The sequence below is a fragment of the Lytechinus pictus genome, chromosome 15, assembly GCF_037042905.1.
Source record: "Lytechinus pictus isolate F3 Inbred chromosome 15, Lp3.0, whole genome shotgun sequence".
NCBI classification, from domain to species: Eukaryota; Metazoa; Echinodermata; class Echinoidea; order Temnopleuroida; family Toxopneustidae; genus Lytechinus; species Lytechinus pictus.
The window spans coordinates 7,503,873-7,515,511 of record NC_087259.1 but is presented as its reverse complement, the minus strand read 5'-3'; positions in this window follow the sequence as shown (position 1 = coordinate 7,515,511).

Genomic DNA, 11,639 nt, shown 5'->3' with positions numbered 1-11,639 from the left:
AAAGAATGCGGCAAGTCCCTTTGTTCAGTTCCACTTTCTGTTTATTGCCAAAATAATTGTAGCCCACCTTCGTTTCTGTTTAATTTATCTTCAATATTCGTTATGAAATATCCTTGAACACTGAAAAAAAAATATTGGGTAAAATTTTAACCAGCACGAGGGTAATTATGTGTCCAACCAATTAGCGGCAGTATTTTACCCAATGCGGGAAGCATATTGTCCAGTATATAAGGTAAAAAAAAAAGCAGCAATTACTTTAGAATGGGCAACATTTTCATCACACCTGTAGTTGGATAAATAAAAATGCCCAAAAGAAATGCGTAATGTTGGTTGGACACATAAATACCCTCATGAAGCATATTTACCCATTATTTTTTAGAGTGAAGACAAACAAAGCTTGTATAAAAGGCAAGTCCATAAATTTAGTTCCAATAACTGATTAACAAAACTATACAATTATTTTGGCATTAAAAAGAATGTGGCAAGTTCCACCGTTTCTGTTTAATTTATTTTCAATATATAAATATATACATGTATAAATATATATATATATATATATATATATATATATATATGGCGGCTTGTCATTGTTCGAAACCCACCTTCACCCGACAAAGGAAATTATAATTGGTATAGTGTCGAAAATCTGTCTATCTGACGGTCAATCGGATCGGGGTCGCCCTAGCCACTAACCCGTCTCTGTGGTCTAGTGGTTAAGGCACCGGCGTTCAAAGCTGGGGGCCCAGGTTCGATTCCCGGCAGAGACATTTTTTCGGCATCACCAATTTTTCCAAAGGGTAGATAGCTCTGGGGAACCTTGATTTAAGCTACGCCTACCATTGTTCTCTTCATCCATTTCTTTACTATATATATATATATATATAATGTATATATGTATAACGATATATATATATATATGTATGTATATACATAAATAATGGAGACGGACAGAAGACGAGCTTAAAATAGGTAATCTACAAAATATCAAAGTAAAGCGAAAAGGGGACTAAAAAATTAAGAGAAAGTAATTTACATAATAATGACAATGATAACAATAATAATAATGATAAATACAAAAAACAATAGTAGAAAAAAGGGGGCAAAGGAAAGAGGGGGGGGGGGGAAGGGTGGTGCAAGTAAAACTGAAAGTGAGAAAAGGAACATGACAGGTGTACAGGTCGTTAGAAATTGTAGCATCATTATTTAGAATAGTAAATATTTGACAAATTTATTAATAGATAAAGTTAAATTTTGATACTTTTAGTTTTGGTTACAGGTTAGCTGTACTTGTTGGAGTAAAGTATTAAAAAATTCGCATCTTTTTACGCTTGCGTTGAAAACATTAATGCGTGGAGATTCTTTAAAGTCGTTGGGCAGGGTATTCCAATACACTGTCTGGTCCAACAAAAAAGGCAAAAGCATTTTTGCTAATATATTACGGATTGGGGGTAGGTGATAACAGTTACGTTGTCTCGGTGGGTAATCGTGTATAGAGGAGTTTTTAACGAACATACCTGAAAAATTGTAAGGAATCATCTTTACATAAATTGGGCGAGTTGGAAAAGATATAAATCATTCACCTTAAGAATATTATTTTTGGAAAATAGGATATCTGTGTGCGATCTGAATTGAGTCTGAAAAACTATCACAAAGGCCTTCTTCTCACTCTAAAAACACTGAGTAAAATTTTACCCATTGTTGGTTAAAAAGGGAACATGCATGTTTGCTGGGTATTTTTAACCCCATATTTGGCTATTTAAACGCAACATTGCGTAAAATTTACAAAATATTGGATATATTTTAACCTAATCAACATGCATGTTCCCATTTTACCCAATATTGGGTAAACTTTTCTTAGAGTGACATAACCTTTGTAATTGTGTTGGGATTGCACAACACCATGCAAACGTATGATAGTTGATGTATGGTAATATTAATGAATGGTATAGTGTAAGTAGTAGAGTGTGAGATGAAGGAAAATATTTGAGTTTGTTGGTAATTCCGATGTTTCTTGAAATTATTTTGCATATATTATCGATGTGTGGTTTCCATGATTGTTTATTGTCAATAATAACACCCAAGAATCTCGTCTCACAAACATTTTCAAGAACAGTGTTATAAAAAATGAGATTGTCAGGAAATGTATGTATTTTGTTACTAAAAACCGTAAAATTCGTCTTTTGCAGGTTAAGTGATAGCTTATTAGCCTTAATCCAGTCATTCATATTCTGAGTTTACAATTCTTACAAGTTGGTTTACGTTATCATGAGAAAAGAAATGTTCGAATCATCAGCAAACAGTATGAATATTAGTAAATGTGAACTTTTTTAATGTCATTGATATAGGTAATAAAAAGAAGAGGGCCAAGTAAGCTACCCTGTGGTACTCCACATTCAATAGAAATAACGTTTACTGATACAAATCGAGACATGTCTGTTCGGTAGCTCCTGAACCACTCCAACGCCTTCCCCTAATACCATAAAAAGAAAGTTTATGAAGAGGTATTTCGTGGTTAATGGTGTCGAAGGCCTGGGAGAAGTCCAGAAAAATATCAACAGTATGACAAACTTTATCTATGAAAGTAGTGATTTTATTGATAAAAGACAGAATTGCATGCGAGGCGCTATGATTTTCGCGAAACCCAATTGCGAGTTCGAATTTAAGATATCGTGTTTATTAAAGAACGAACTTGTCTGTGTATGCATAAGTTTTTCAAGAATTTATATAACGAGGTAAGCAATGAAATACGATGGTAGTTAGAAACAAGTGGATTATCACCTTTTTTGTAAAGAGGGGTAACTTTGGCTATTTTCAGGAGATTAGGTACCTTTCTTGTGTTCCCAGAAATATTGAATGTGTGGAGTAAAGGATCGACGATTGTTAAAAAAAATTTGAGTAGGAAGTTAGGAATACCATCGAAACCTGGGCTCTTCTTGGTCTGTAGATTGTTAAATAATTTCTCTTGTGTTAGTAGGATTAAAAGATATAGAGTTTGGGTTTGAGTTATCAAGAAAACAGTTAAACGATTTTTTTGTTAGAGGGACTGATCGGTGCCAAAATTCGAAAAATATGAATTTATTTTGTTTGCTATTAAGTTATTGTCATCATTGATTGTACTGTTTGTTATTATTTTTGTTATAGTAGAAGATTTATTCTTTTTATTTAATACACCATTAATAATTCTTCATGTGTTCCTCATATAATTTTTGTACAAATCGAGTTGGGAGGTATAATACGTAGCAAAGAAGTGTGTTTTCATATGAGGTAAATTTAGAGCGAGATTCGTCACTTGGTTTAAATATGTATTTGTAGAATAGGTTGTTCTTTCTGTTGATTAATCTAAAAAAATATTTAGTAATCCAAGGGTGGAGTGGGAACTTTTTATAATTTGATTTTCTGTTAGGGGTATTAGGAACCTGAGTATCTATAGAAGAGGTTTATTCAAATGAAGAAGTTGTATGCGTCATCAGCGTCTGTAGATTCAATCTGTTGTATCTAAATCACCAATTAGATTGCATTGTCATCGGTTATGTTTCGAAATAGAGTATTGAATTATTCTTTCATGATAACTTTATCTTTAGATAACTTAGTACATTATAACTTAACCAAAATTGAAAAGCGATCAGGGATGTCACTGAAGATAATACCGGCTTTGGGGATTTGTCAAGTTATATTACTTAAAATATCGTCAATCAAAGTGGCCGAGTTATTTGTCACTCTTGTCGGATTAGTGATAAGGGGTAATAATAATAATAATAATAAATAAATTATATTAATAATAACGTTTTATTTACCCAGGGTAGCCACTTCAGTTAGGAAACTGCTCTACCAGCGGGCCCTGCGTAACATAATATGTTATTATTACCCTTCTCCAATCTAATGCTGAGCGCCAAGCTAGAAGGCAGAAGGTCCCATTTTTATAAGTCATTGGTATAACTCGGCCGAACCCACGACATCCCGTTCATGAGGCGGACGCTGTGCCACTGAGCCACCATGCCCGGTAAAAAAAAGTAGAATAAAAAACACCTGCGAGGTGCTATTAAAATGGCACTTTACTAAATTAATGTGAAAATCACCCATAAAAAACCCAATCTTTATTTTTCAAAACAGGATATCATAAAAAAAATTATTGAGAGATTCTGAAAAAAAGTATTTTTACCTTTGGGGTTTGTGACTTCAACGAACAGGGTTTATAAAACGTCATTTGATATGGTCATGCTATGGCTATAAGAGTATAATCGTATTGTTGCGGTATGTAAAGAGCAACACCAGCCCAGGTCTTAACGCTCTATTGTTAAAGGTCAAGTCCACCCCAGAAAAATGTTGATTTGAATAAGTAGAAAAAAAATCAAAAAAGAAAAATGCCGAAAGTTTCATCAAAATCGGATGTAAAATAAAGTTATATGGTATTTCAAAGCTTATTTTTCACAAAACAGTTATGTGCGCAATTCAGTGATATGCCAATGAGAGAGTCAATGATGTCCCTCACTCACTATTTCTTCTTTTTTTTTGTCTCACCTGCATAGCAGAGCGAGACTATAGGCGCCGCTTTTCCGACGGCGGCGGCGGCGGCGGCGTCAACACCAAATCTTAACCTAAGGTTAAGTTTTTGAAAGGACAGCATAACTTAGAAAGTATATGGACCTAGTTCATGAAACTTGGCCATAAGGGTTAATTAAGTATTACTGAACATCCTGCCTGAGTTTCATGTCACATGACCAAGGTCAAAGGTCATTTAGGGTCAATGAACTTTGGGCAAATTGGGGGTATTTGTTGAATTACCATCATAACTTTGAAAGTATATTGGTCTAGTTCATAAAACTTGGACATAAGAGTAATCAAGTATCACTGAACATCCTGTGTGCATTTCAGGTCACAAGACCAAGGTCTAAGGTTAATGAACTTTGGCCGTAATGGGGGTATCTGTTGAATTACCATCATAACTTTGAAAGTTTATGGATCTGACTCATGAAACTTGGACATAAGAGTAATCAAGTTACCAAGTATCACTGAACATCCTGTGCGAGTTTCAGGTCACATGACCAAGGTCAAAGGTCAATGGATATTGGCCATGTTGGGGGTATTTGTTGAATTACCATCATAACTCTAAGTATATTGGTCTAGTTCATAAAACTTGGACATAAGAGTTGTCAAGTATCACTGAACATCTCATGCGAGTTTCAGGTCACATGACCAAAGTCAAAGGTCATTTAAGGTCATTGAACTTTGGCAATTTTAGAGGTAATTATTAGATTGCTGTCATAACTTTCAAAGTTTATAGATATAGTGTATAACATGTGGATATAGGGGTAATTAAGTATCACTGACAAGTTTTAGGTCACATGATCAGGGTCCAATGTCAATGAACGTAATATTGTATCATATGAATGGTGTTTTTTGTGAATAATTATCAAATGGTGTTTTTCAAAGTCAGCACTGCTGCTATATAGAATCGCGTGATGCAGGTGAGACCGCCAGAGGCATTCCACTTGTTTATTGTTTGAATTACAAATCAAAATTTTAACTGATTAGACAGGGACCAGCTTGACTGAAGCATAAAGTGTTAAACCAATGGCAATTCCACATGATCAGGGAGGGAGAAAACTTTGTTTCAAAGAAGAATGAGGAGAAAATTAAAATGTTCCATATTTCGTATAATTAAATACAAAATAAAATAATGAGTGAGTGATGTCATCATTCCCTCATTGGCATACAGACCAGGATAAGCATATGTTTTTTTTAATTAAGCAAAATTTAAAATGTCATAACTTTCTTATTTTACATCCGATTTTGAAGAAATGTTTTAATGTTATACTTGTTGGATTTTCCTCTTCTTCTTTAAATCAACTTTTTGTTGGGGTGGAATTGTCCTTTAACAGTCAAATCAAAATTAGGGAGTGTGAAGAGGGAACATGGATTATCAGAGAACCATGTTTCGGTTAAACCGATAATTGAAGATTTCGGAAACCGGTTTTCAACTAGAAATCATTTTACTGGCACTTCGAATGTTTAAATGGAGAAGAAAAAAAACCTTTTGCCCGTGTTGTCTGATGTAATAGATGATTTGAAATCATTTGTTCTGTGAAAAAATGTGATGTAGCGAGCTCTCCGAATTGATCATTTGCCTCGAAGTTGTAATTAAGATCAGTTGTACATATCATTGTCCATAAAATTTCGTATGTGTGTAAGGCGTAAGTGGAATTATCATGATTATCTAAAGTATGAGTAGCGCCATGTTGCGCCGATAGAGACAACAATTAAGTCGTTGTTTAAAGAGATAACTGGAAACGTAGTAAAATCAGTCAGGGGGGGGGGGGTTAAAAAAGTAAACCTAAGGGAAATAATACACGATCGATGCTATATACCTGTTCCTGAGTATGTGTGAAAGAAGAAAAACAGTGTGATAGTGAAAGGGGAAAGGGCAATAAAAAGAGAGAGTAAAATAAAGGAAGAAAGGTAAAGAAAAATTTAAAAAGAAAGCTTAACTGATACTGAAAGGGGGAACTGAAAACTAGGATATAGTATAATGTGCCGTGCAAAGGTTTGGAGGGGGGGGGGGGGTCTTGAAACTAAAGGAAATGTAAAACACACACAAAAAACTTAACTTCCTTATTGAACTAATAAAAGTAATTGAAAAAATATTGTAAACATAAACAGACAAAAATATCAATAGAACATAAGTAAGCAAAATAAAGAATCAGAATTTCATTATGTATAGTATCCGTCTCTCCTGAAGCTTTATATATTTTTAAAAACGATGTCGTATCAAGTGAGGATAGCTGAATTGTAATGAAAAGAAACAACGGAAAGCCGGATTTTAACCCTTCTGATGATAGACGAAGAAAAATATAACAAAGAAGACTCTGTATTCAACAATTAAGAGTCACGTTTCAGGAAATAATAAAATTTAATAGCGTAGCTTGCCAATAATCGGTACAGATATGGAACGGGGAAACCCAGGTAACAAGCCAACGTTGGCTCCACGTTGGAAACTTGAAAGTCGTTGGACGTTGGGAAAACTTGATGGATTAACGTTGAATCGACGTTGGAAACTAGTTTGATGGAAAGATGATGGACAATCAACAATGACACGACGTTGGCAACGTTGGAAACTTGTTAGTCGGAGAGTTGTTGGACAGTCGACAATGTCACAACGTTGGAGACACGTTTGATTGGATAGTTGTTGACAGCCAGCAAAGACACAACGTTGGCAACGTTGGAAACTAGTTCGCTGGAAAGTTGTTGAACAACCGACAATGGCACAACGTTGACAAAGTTGGAAACTAGTTTGTTGGAGATTTGTTGGACGGTCGACAATGGCACAACGTTGGAGACTAGTAAGTTGGAGAGTTGTTGGACAGTCGACAATGTCACAACGTTGGAGACACGTTTGATTGGATAGTTGTTGACAGCCAGCAAAGACACAACGTTGGCAACGTTGGAAACTAGTTCGCTGGAAAGTTGTTGAACAACCGACAATGGCACAACGTTGACAAAGTTGGAAACTAGTTTGTTGGAGATTTGTTGGACGGTCGACAATGGCACAACGTTGGAGACTAGTAAGTTGGAGAGTTGTTGGACAGTCGACAATGTCACAACGTTGGAGACACGTTTGATTGGATAGTTGTTGACAGCCAGCAAAGACACAACGTTGCATGGCAACGTTGGAAACTAGTTCGCTGGAAAGTTGTTGAACAATCAACAATGACACGACGTTGGCAACGTTGGAAACTTGTTAGTTGGAGAGTTGTTGGACAGTCGACAATGGCACAACGATGGAAATTAGTAGGTTGGAGATTAGTTGGATAGTCAACGATGACACAAGGTTGGCAACGTTGGAAACTAGTTCGATGGAAAGTTGTTGAACAACCAACTATGGCACAACGTTGTCAAAGCTAGAAACTAGTTCGATGGAGATTTGTTGGATAGTCGACGATGGCACAACGTTGGAAACTGGTAGATTGGAGATTAGTTAGATAGTATACAATGACACAACGTTGATAAAGCTGGAAACTAGTTAGATGGAAAGTTGTTGAACAACTGACACTGGCACAACGTTGGAAACTGGTAGATTGGAGATCAGTAGGATAGTCGACGATGACACAACGTTGGCAACGTTGGAAAGTTGTTGAACAACAGACAATGGCACAACATTGGAAACTAGTGTGTTGGAGATTTGTTGGACAGCCAACAACGTCACAACGTTGGAAACGCGTGTTTGATTGGATAGGTGTTGAACAGCCAACAAAGGCACAGCGTTGACTACGTCGGAAACTAGTTCGATGGAGAGTTGCTGAACAACCGACAAAGGAACAACGTTGGAAACTATTTTCTTGGAGATTTGTTGGACAGTCGACAATGGCACAACGTTGACAAAGTTGGAAACTAGTTTGATGGAGAGTTGTTGAACAACGGACAATGGCACAACGTGGACAGCGTAATTGGAATAGTTTATTGGACAGTTAACATTGACACAATGTTGGAAACTATAGTTTGTTGGATATTTGTTTGACAGTCAACATAATATCCTGGCATAATATACACAGTGTTGAGAACGTTAGAAACTGGTTCATTGGAGAATTGATAATTGATAAAGTTGGCGGAGTACAGCAAGTCTGCATATGCCGACTTAACCCAAGACAAGACAAGACTACTGGCATAATTTCCAATGGGGCCAAGGGGGGGGGGGTCGATCAAGTAAGTTTGCTTGTCTATCCATGTCACCCTTGGTATCCCCCAGCAATAAGGGGAAAAGAAATCGAGAGAGAAGGAAAATAATGGGAAGGGAAAGAGGAACTAAAACTAAGTCTAAGGGGAAAACAAAAATAAAGATGGGGTAGAATAGAGAGGCTGCATGCACCTGGGGATGCAAATGTGTCGATTAATATAGAAAATAAAGAAGAAAAACAAGAAAAAAAATGTAGTTCAAGACCAGAATTTCCAGAAACGCCCTCGTCGATCCTTTGCAGCTGGCAAGGCCTTTCACAGTAAGTACGAGATATGTCATAGGCCTACCGTCACATAACTAGAAGAAATTGAAGAAGGAAATACAAGCATCAAATGTGCCTATTTAAAAATACCATACTATTCTGATGCGCAGAATTAGTCGCGACGTCGGACTCCTTCTGTCATGTCTGTGTAGTCTGCTTCCTTCAATTTTGAACTTGAAGAATCTGGCAGAATTTGGACTGGATAGTGGATATAGATGAGTAAATTCCAGAATATCTAGTGATCTGGAACAGTACTTATAAGCTGTATATTTAGGACCTACAATCTACAGTTGAATTTTCTTTGCACTTGCAGATAATCGGTAACTGCAACCATTGATCCCCTCCGAAAGATCCCGGAGTCAGCTTCTGTGTGCGTACAGTCCGACGCTAGTATATTCGTGTACTGTAAGTAGTAGTAAAGTAGTACTTAACACCAGTCACTGCACAGTATAACATACTAACTAACCTCGTAATTAGCTTGTGTGAGTGACTAATACTAACCTCGCAATACGTGTGAGTGGGAACGAGTATGCGATACCAATGGCAAGGCAACAGTCATTGGATGATTTTCAAAATTCAAGTACGTACAGTGTTGAAATCTGGTGTTGGTGTAACCCAGGCACCCAAGGGTTCATTACATGCCGCCGCGCACAGAAAAATCAAGCCATAGAAGTCGTGTGTTGTGGACCCAAGAAGTGAGATCCCAGCACGTGCGACCCACTAGTAAGAAATCCACTGCCAAACGCGGTTCGTGATGCGAGGTTAGTATACTAATACTAACCTGGCAACACGTGTGAGTGTAACCCAGGGAGCTCCGGCCCGCCGCGCGGGCCGGAGCCCAGGGGCTAACCGTGTAATTCACCATACCCACGGTAGTAGCGTGAAGTATGGTCTAAATAATTATCCGAATTAATAGTTAAAACAGAAATTAAGCACTTACCACGATTATATGGATGAAGGTCTAATGAGTGGCAGCTTCCTGACATCGAGGCACAGACTGGAACCTAAAAAAACGAAAAGTTCTGTCGCGGTAGCTCTCCTCTTTCAGAATTCAAAACAAAATGGCCGATTGAGACCGAGACTAATAGCACTAGTGCATTAGTATACATCTCTATGATATAGACTTTGTCAAATTCGCGCATGCGCCCTACACCCTCGGTACCGGTCTCGAACGGCCATTTTGCTATGAATTCTGAAAGAAGGAGAGCTACCGCGACATAACTTTTTCGTTTTTTGAGGTTCCAGTCTGTGCCTCGATGTCAGGAAGCTGCCAATCGTTAGACCTTCATCCATATAATCGTGGTAAGTGCTTAATTTCTGTTTTAACTATTTATTCGGATAATTATTTAGACCATACTTCACGCTACTACCGTGGGTATGGTGAATTACACGGTAAGCCCCTGGGCTCCGGCCCGCTGAGCGGGCCGGAGCTCCCTGGGTTAGTGTTGGTGTTGTGACAACACCGTACTTGAATCAGGCTGGTGTTAAGATTGACCTCGGAAAATATGGTGTATTTCCGGCAGTTTGTGTTGAAGGCTGGTGTTGATTGTCATCTGCTGAACCCAACACTGCACTGTGGCTGCATGGTGTTGATGATCTACAAGCAATTTCCCCATTCAGCAACACCGACGTACCCCAGGGATTGGGAGAATCGTGATTTAAAGTTCAGTGTTGGTGTTGATGAACTGTAGCTATTACGAACAGGGGGCGAACACGACGAACCATCTCCGTAAAATTATCTTTTACATTTAAGATGAGAGCAAATCATTAGAGTTTTAATACATTTCAATGAAAAATAATATTACGCTTGGTGTTGGAGCTCAGTTCAGCAGCCCTTTCACGCTCTCAACACCGTACACCGTACTTGAAATCACCCAAATGACTTGCTACCTGGCATTCCTGCCTTATTTATTATACGCTGCCTTGAATTGACTTGGTCGGTCCTGCCTGGCCTAGCCTGGACCGAGTGTTTTCCAACTGCAGTCAAACCTGTAGTTGCTATGTGAGGCATGCTACACTTGACGCTGAAATATCATTTAATAGTTATGGCACGAGCGAGACTAGGCCATGGCCATGCATATTGAGATATCAGTTGACTTCTATCTTAATCAAAAAGAGGCACTCTTTAGTTACAGTAGGCAGTAGCTACGTTACTCTGAGTGAGGCCAAGTTACGCGACCTCCTTTTTTGATTTTGTAAATACTGAGAGACTGCAATTACACATGTGAGTTTTTGTGATGATTACTGACGTTGCAATTGGCATTGCATACCGAGTCATTAAACAATTGTAGACAGAAACAGAGATTGCAACTCGCAAGAAAATGTAATACATCTTAATTTTTATTACATATGCATATGTTTTTTTGGTATTAGTCTTGTTTGAGAAAAAGAGGATGTCAAAAAAGTTTGAATGCTACAAAGGCCTCAATAAATATCACACGTAATTATCTTGATTTCTCTTAATTATGTGAAGAGACTTGTAACAGAAAGAATGAAAAGAAATGAATAGCTGTAATAATAGTTGTAATGTTTTTTGATAGAATCATGAACAGATTACAGATGATGATGGCACAGTGTTGAAAACTGTTTGATGGAGATGGCGCATCGTTGGATTTGTTTAGAATTAGACCAACAAAGAATCAACGTTAC